Source organism: Scardinius erythrophthalmus (assembly GCF_964197995.2).
Source record: "Scardinius erythrophthalmus genome assembly, chromosome: 14".
In the NCBI taxonomy this organism is placed as follows: Eukaryota; Metazoa; Chordata; class Actinopteri; order Cypriniformes; family Leuciscidae; genus Scardinius; species Scardinius erythrophthalmus.
Window position 1 is genome coordinate 38,492,859 of NC_138234.1, and position 8,830 is coordinate 38,501,688.

Genomic DNA, 8,830 nt, shown 5'->3' on the forward strand with positions numbered 1-8,830 from the left:
GACGTCTGTGGACGTGCAAAACTGGTTCAAAATCTGAACGTCTGACTAGGACCCCCTATGGACGTCTGTGGACGTGCAAAACTGGTTCAATATCTGAACGTCTGACTAGGGACTCTTTTTGACGTCTGTGGACGTGCAAAACAGGTTCAAAATCTGAACGTCTAACTAGGACCCCCTATGGACGTCTGTGGACGTGCAAAACTGGTTAAACATCTGAACGTCTGCCAAGGGACTCTTTTTGACGTCTGTGGACGTGCAAAACTTGTTCAATATCTGAACGTCTGACTAGGACCCCCTATGGACGTCTGTGGACGTGCAAAACTGGTTCAAAATCTGAACGTCTGACTAGGGACTCTTTTGGACGTCTGTGGACGTGCAAAACAGGTTCAAAATCTGAACGTCTAACTAGGACCCCCTATGGACGTCTGTGGACGTGCAAAACTGGTTAAAAATCTGAACGTCTGCCAAGGGACTCTTTTTGACGTCTGTGGACGTGCAAAACTTGTTCAATATCTGAACGTCTGACTAGGACCCCCTATGGACGTCTGTGGACGTGCAAAACTGGTTCAAAATCTGAACGTCTAACTAGGACCCCCTATGGACGTCTGTGGACGTGCAAAACTGGTTAAATATCTGAACGTCTGAATAGGGACTTTTTTCGACGTCTTTGGACGTGCAAAACAGGTTCGAAATTTAAACGTCTGACTGGGGACTCTTTTTGACGTCTGTGGACGTGCAAAACTGGTTCAAAATCTGAACGTCTGACTGGGGACTCTTTTTGACGTCTGTGGACGTGCAAAACTGGTTCAAAATCTGAACGTCTGACTAGGGACTCTTTTGGACGTCTGTGGACGTGCAAAACAGGTTCAATATTTAAACGTCTGACTAGGGACTCTTTTTTACGTCTGTGGACGTGCAAAACAGGTTCAATATTTAAACGTCTGACTAGGGACTCTTTTTTACGTCTATGGACGTGCAAAATTGGTTTAATATCTGAACGTCTGACTAGGGACTCTTTTTGACGTCTGTGGACGTGCTTAACAGGTTCAAAATCTGAACGTCTGACTAGGGACTCTTTTTTACGTCTATGGACGTGCAAAACTGGTTTAATATCTGAACGTCTGACTAGGGACTCTTTTTGACGTCTGTGGACGTGCAAAACTGGTTTAATATCTGAACGTCTGACTAGGGACTCTTTTTGACGTCTGTGGACGTGCAAAACTGGTTCAAAATCTGAACGTCTGACTAGGGACTCTTTTTTACGTCTATGGACGTGCAAAACTGGTTTAATATCTGAACGTCTGACTAGGGACTCTTTTTTACGTCTATGGACATGCAAAACTGGTTTAATATCTGAACGTCTGACTAGGGACTCTTTTTGACGTCTGTGGACGTGCAAAACTGGTTTAATATCTGAACGTCTGACTAGGGACTCTTTTTGACGTCTGTGGACGTGCAAAACTGGTTCAAAATCTGAACATCTGACTAGGGACTCTTTTGGACGTCTGTGGACGTGCAAAACAGATTCAATATCTGAACGTCTGACTAGGGACTTTTTTGGACGTCTATGGACGTGCAAAACTGGTTTAATATCTGAACGTCTGACTAGGGACTCTTTTGGATGTCTGTGGACATGCAAAACTGGTTCAAAATCTGAACATCTGACTAGGGAACCCTTTGGACATCTGTGGAAGTGCAAATTTGGTTTAATATCGAACATCTGAATAGGGACCCTTACTGTGGATATGTATGGATGTGCAAGAAAGCCAGGACTCCTTTTGGACAGAAGACTATTTCAGTATCTGAACCAATCTGAAATGTGTCATTGTGAAATGCAAAAAGTTTTTTGACAAATAGTCATACGAAATACTGGTAAATAAAAAAATTAAAATAATCACATTATTATGAAAATGGCAAATGATATTGCATAATAAGTTGATATTATGCAATCATTCTAAAATGAATCAATTATTTATTTGATATATGGATTAAGTAATAGAAACTGTGAAATTTTGAATGTGAATGTGTGCTCAAACTTGCACAGTGCATGCACATTTCCAGCATTAAAAGCAATTCAGTAGAATTACAACCCACTATCAAGTGGTGCAGAGCACGCTTCATGATTCTCTGGATCTTCCAAATAGGGTTGAGCCCATAAAGGGCCTAAAATGTTACAGATTTATATAAAAAATGTTGGAGTGGGATCATATGTGTATTTTTGTTTTTGTAAAGACTCCTAATTCAATGTTGATTTAGCACATATATCTCATCACAAAATGTCCTGATGTCATTGGAGGACACAGAATCCTGTACTGATGAACAAATATAGCAAATACGTATGTGTGAGATTAGGGTTAGGTTTAGGGTTAGGGTTACCCTAACCCTAGCACAAAATATTTCAATATACAGCAAAGAAGGAAAATCAGAAGCTAAATCGATAATAAAGAAAGAAGTTATGAGAATGTGGCAGGAACAATAGAATAGAGGAAACAAGGGAGGGGAACTATGTTTATAAACCCTTAAGTTGGGGTACGAAGGGGGAAATCATTGCAAGGTTACAGTTAGGGCACACTAGACCAAACAAAACTCTGCATCTAATAGGGAAGCATGATACTGGTTTATGTAATAATTGCAATGTACCTGATCAGCAGAGTATTGTTATGATGTGTAATAAATATGATAGCATAGTGAAGAGGAAAATTTAGGGCATGGGAGGGATTTTAAAAGAAATATTAAATAAATCATCAGGCCATAAAATAATGTAATATTTATTTTTAGTTTCTAAGAGCTACCAAGCTGGATAAAATCATTTGTTTTATTTATTTATTTCGTATAATGACATAGCATGTAAGCCAGAGATCATTTATAACCTGAGGGTGGCGGTAATGCACTAAAACAGTTTGCGACCGCCGTTAAAAAATCAAAGAAGAAGAATCGCACGTCACACTGCAAAGTCACCAGGAAAAGTATCCTGCCGATGAAAGAGGCTGCTGACACGTGGAGAGAGACACTGCCTTAATTGGACTAAAACCCTAAAACAGGTAAGTAAACATTAAAAAAAATTAATTTAATATGTTATTCAGTTGAGAGATGATATCAGATGAATTGGAAGTCACACATGCCCCCTAATACCTTGAAAAACTTCTTAAAACTGCGGCAATTTGCGCGGGCACATTAACCGAAAAGTCGACAAATGCGCCCGCGTGTTCTGCTGTTTTTTTTTGTTTTGTTTTTTCCACATAGCAGCAAAATAGACTTAAAATACTCCGTCATTTATGGTCATACAGACTTGAAATATGGAAAAATAAACTGTAAAATGTCTTTTTTATGTGTCCACTTGCAATCGAAACAAAACATTATGCTTTTGTGTGCTTTCTGCCTCTCCTTCTACATTAACTTTTTTTCTGGAGCAGGTCTCTAAACGTAAGCAAAACTCAGCAAATACACACTGTCAAGAGTAATCTTTATAATAATTTAAGTGTTTACTTTTTAATTATCTAATTCAAAACGAAAGAGAATATTCTGTTTATGTAATCTATATAAAAAGAGAGACGTTAGTCGTTCTCATGGCAACTCATTATCTGCTAATCACCCGCTGAAAGCGCGCGCTATTCAAACGTAAATATCTTTGTTCTAATATGAATCGCGTTTGTATGCGTGAATGAACGGCTCAGATGCTCGTTTACTACAATTACAACATGCTATTTTTACATGAACGTAACGCTATTATAGTTTAGCTTTTCCTTAACTATATTGCAATACTGAGATGAGTAAAAATCTGCTGAAATATGTTCATGAAATATGTTGTTTAAATAAAATGCAATGTTTTAAACATATGCTATTACACTGCAAATTAAAATGTATACGCCCTATATTAATGTATCATAAAATATATATGCTTGAGACGAAATATGAATGTTTTTAGACAATACTAATGAATCCTTAACTTTGAAATACGTATGATAAAATGTATGCTTTTTACAAAGGAAAAATTACACTTGGAATAGTTAAAATTGTAATTGTTGTTGACTTTCATATTATTGTGTTTCATTAGTCACAATTTTGGGGAGAGGATAAATATTCCAAACCTGTCTGAAAATACAATATGATGATTAACTGCACAATTACTAGAAATGTTTACATTGGATATTATAAAATTTGCTTGCATAAAAATTTGTTTAACTTTAAACCAATTCTGTAGAATGGCCCATATATCCTATTTGAACAGGATTTGTTTCCAGGTATGACTGTGGGCTTTTGACTTTCATTTATATTAGTATTATTTTGTTAACTATATGCTAAATAATTTAAAAGCAATATACTGTGTCTGTGTGTGTGTGTATACATTTCTTGTCAGCAGTCTTCTTAGGTGTGTCTTCTTAGCTACAATTAAGTTTTAAGAGTTTTTATCCAGTCATCAATGGCTTATTGATCATTATAGGTATTATCAATAATTAAGTTGTTGTTGCTAGTTTGAGTCGAGAAATACACATTTCAGCATTATCATCAATAATCTGTGTGTGCATTTTCCTTGAGAACCAAGCAAGTTGACTCATGAAACCATTTGTTTATTATATCGTGATTGCATATCTCAATCACAATATTGACCTCAATAATTCCAATGACAATGACATTTTCCCCAAATCGTGCAGCCCTTGCCAGAAGTATATAGCCTAGATATCTTTACACTGTCCGCTCAGTACAACAGAGGCAGGAGCTCTGCACTGGGGTTGCTCGAGTTATATGGGCACACAACTTGCTACAAGAGCTATATCCACTATTACGAACAATAAAGTAATATTTGACAAATTTTGTCTTTCAGATTCTGAAAATGTTCAAAGGCCAATCTCAAGATACTCTGGGAGGTCTTTCTCAGAGCAAATGGTCACTTCTAAGAGGTTTGTTTAATCGATTCCAGAAAACAACAGTGTCCCATGCCCCCATTTCTTTAATTCACTCTTGGCACTCTCACCCATGCTACAGTTCCTGTAGATTACCACACACATGTAATTTCTAAATGGTGAATTTGTTTCTTCAGGCTCTTTACCAACCGGCTGATGGCAAAATTCAATATGAAGGGGAAGGTGAAGAAGCAGAAACTGCCTCTGGAGACGACTAAAACTTTTGAAAGGTAAAGGTACACAAATTATGTTAGTATTATTATAATAAAATGATACCCAATTGTACTTTTTAAACTGGTAACCTACTGAACAAACTTTTAAAAAAATTGCAAATTGAAAAGCACATGCTACATGCATAAAGTTTAAAAACGCAATGAACTAATTTCTTTTTTTTTAACTTTTTTTTTTACATTGTTCTATTTTAATAAATTAAAAGCACTCAGATAGACAAAAGTGAGGGTAAGCATTAAGACAATTCATCAAGACAAAGTTAATCATTCAAGGGCTGTGAGTATTTTCTCTTTGCCTTTTGTTTGATTCACATTAATGATGCCATCATCAGAAGGTTTATTAGACTGAATGCAGATCAAATAATACCAATCTCCCCTTTTCTCCAAACTATTTACATCAATTTAAGATATGAACTGTTTAAGTGAATACTCTCCAATCCGGTCATTTTGACATATTTTGTTGTGTATTTGATGGTTAAATGCGCACACAAAGCCTAAAATATAATTTCCTTGTCTAGTTGCGGTCGGTTTCGGTGCGCACACACATAAGCCACCTTGAAGTTGGAAACAGCGTCCCTTGCTCGAAATTATTGTCCATTATTACATGGCTTGGTTGAACTCTAATGTAGAAAGCGGTGTGTTATTTCTTGATAACACATCTGCTAAGTATAACACACCGTTGCCATGAAAAACAGGTTTGCTATAGACGCAGGATTCTAACCGTAGAGACGTAACGGAGTATTTTCTTTAGCAGAAGCAATACAATCCTTTTTAAATGAATAAACTCCTTTTTAAATCAATTTTTTATGTCAAATTATTAATTTATTTGGTGGGTAGCCATGTAATAAGTGGGATAATGTAGAGCGAGGCGGTTGTTATAGCGAATACAACCACTTCAGGCAGATTCAAGACCCCTCCGCATCAGCCTGCGGGGTTGTATTCGCTATAACATCCGCCTTGCTTTACATTATCCCTTACTTAAATAGCTCTTTTTTATTATCAAACAAGTAACCGCAATGCAACAGTAGAGACTGCATTTTACAACAACTCTCTTCTGCATTGCAAATATCAAAAATGCATCATAGACAGATGATTTAATATTATCTCGTATAGAAACGGCTGGCAAAGATGGAATTTGCAAGATAACATCTATATTTCATTAATAAATAGTAAGTGCATTTTCTCAATTTCTCCAGTACTGACAGCAGAACTGATAACGCTGGAGCTGGATACTTCACTGGATTACCTCTTTCTAAACTCATCTACAAGTAATCTAGTATTTGCTAAAATGGAAGTTATAGTATCCAAAAGCATTACATTTGGGCTGTGCTTGAGAAATTTTATTATATGCAGTCTCTCTCAATTCATGATTGCTATCTTAAATATCTTGTCACCCAAGGCCACTGTCTATTGCAGTCTTACACCTTCCTAACATACAGCGACGCGAGTTTACAGAACCCATTTTCAGTCATTTGTTTGCTGCCATATACCACACCAGTCACCATTGGTCACTGTAGTATTGCCACTTCAAGGATTAGTTCACCTCAAAATGAAAATTTCCTGATAATTTACTCACCCCAATGCCATCCAAGATATTCATGTCTTTCTTTCTTCAGAGGAAAAGAAATTAAGTTTTTGAGGAAAACATTCCAGGATTTTTCTCCACACAATGGACTTCAACGGTAACCAAATTGTTGAAGTCCAAATCAATGCAGTTTCATGCTGGACGTAGGCAGAAGTACCGCCCCGTTGTTTACAAAGTGAACTTGCGAAGACTAATACAAACCATTTTAAATAAACTGACAAAAATCCATAAATATGTCATTCAACATACAATAAATTTGAACAATCCTCCTCCACGCTTGTAAACAATGAGCCGGTATAAAAATATTGTATGTTAACTTGCAATGTTACTTATGGATTTTTTGTTTTTGTTCAACTCTTGCAGCTGCAGTCATAAAATGGGATAAAGAAGCTACAGAGGCTACAATCAAGCATCATGCAGCAGAACATCTTAAACGTGCCGTGGAGGGCATACAGGGGTGGAAATAATGAGGAATTTTACATGAGTACTGTAAGGCGCGTGTGTTTATTTCTAGTTTAGGGGACTTTATGTCTCTCTCCCCCTTTCCAACCACCCACCCCCAATCTTGGTCTGGAGTAATTTGTTTTTTGTTCACTTGGCAGTTCAGTGTAACCATTAGAGTTGTTTTATTTATCAGCCTGTTCATAATTTGCTGAAAACCTCATTAAAGATGGAAAAAAATTGTCATTTCAAACTATTTTTGCTTTTTTTTTAATCAATAATCAGATGTCACTTATTTCCAATTGCAAAAATATAAGGCTACTAAAAAGTATTTGCATGTTTTAGACAGGTGCATCAAAGGGATAGGTATTAATTTATTATTTACAATTTTAAAGCAGTAGTTCTGCACACTGCTTTTACTATGACTAGAATGAGTTTTATTGAATACCATGTTGTCATCCAACCTTGGAACAAAAGCCTGTTTGATGACCAAAACATGGTTTAATAAAGCTAATAGTAAAGCTAATTTCGTTTGTGCATCTTAAAATTTTGTATGAATGTTCTTTAGACGTCTGTAAGTGACGTTGAAATGACGTTGTGAAAACTTTCATTTACAATATTGTAAAGATGTTACTTGGACATCAAAAATCAACATTTAAAAGAGATGTCTAATGAACGTTCACTATGTACGTCAATAGTGAACGCTAAAAAGACGTTTAAAAAAGACGTCAAAAACTTTCATTCTGGCTCTTCAGCGGACGTCTTCTGAACGTTCACTTTTTATGTCAGTTGGACGTCAACAGTGAACGTCAAAAAGACATCTAAAAAAAGACGTCATAAAAACTTTCATTCTGGCTCTTCAGCGGACGTCTTCTGAACGTTCACTTTTTATGTCAGTTGGACGTCAACAGTGAACGTCAAAAAGACGTCTAAAAAAAGATGTTCAAGCTGACTCTTCATTGGACGTCTTTTGAACGTTCACCTTTTATGTCACTTGGACGTCAACATTGAACGTCAAAAAGACGTCTAAAAAAGACGTCATAAAAACTTTCATTCTGGCTCCTCAGCGGACGTCTTCTGAACGTTCACTTTTTATGTCAGTTGGACGTCAACATTGAACGTCAAAAAGACGTCTAAAAAAGACGTCATAAAAACTTTCATTCTGGCTCCTCAGTGGACGTCTTCTGAACGTTCACTTTTTATGTCAGTTGGACGTCAACAGTGAACGTCAAAAAGACGTCTAAAAAAGACGTTCAAGCTGACTCTTCATTGGACGTCTTTTGAACGTTGACTTTTTATGTCACTTGGACGTCAACATTGAACGTCAAAAAGACGTCTAAAAAAGACGTCATAAAAACTTTCATTCTGGCTACTCAGTGGACGTCTTCTGAACGTTCGACAAAGACGTTGTAATGACGTCGTTTGGACGTGTCTGTGCTCAGTGGGTGAGTGCTTTTGAAGTAAGCGATCGAATATTCAGCAACCCAAGCTTTAGCATTTGCTCATCTGTATTATAGCTGTTTTTTATTTGTTGAACATCAATTAAATTTTTAACCTTAGATGGGTTTAAACGTTTTTTGGATTTCCAAATTCGGGGAACAGACACAGTCTCTATATGATGACAGCTAGGTGAAAGAGGCTCTATGTGTGATAGGATTTATCTGACCTTGGTG

The 8,830-nt window shown here is 36.7% G+C and overlaps 1 long non-coding RNA gene across 1 annotated transcript; it reads left to right on the forward strand.

Annotated features, from left to right (window-relative positions):
• The first annotated feature begins 2,925 nt into the window (after positions 1-2,925).
• On the forward strand, positions 2,926-7,403 carry LOC308702454. The gene is made up of 4 exons (XR_014031606.1): positions 2,926-3,041; positions 4,823-4,898; positions 5,039-5,131; positions 7,080-7,403. It is a non-coding gene; the product is annotated as an uncharacterized lncRNA (long non-coding RNA).
• Positions 7,404-8,830: the final 1,427 nt, after the last annotated feature.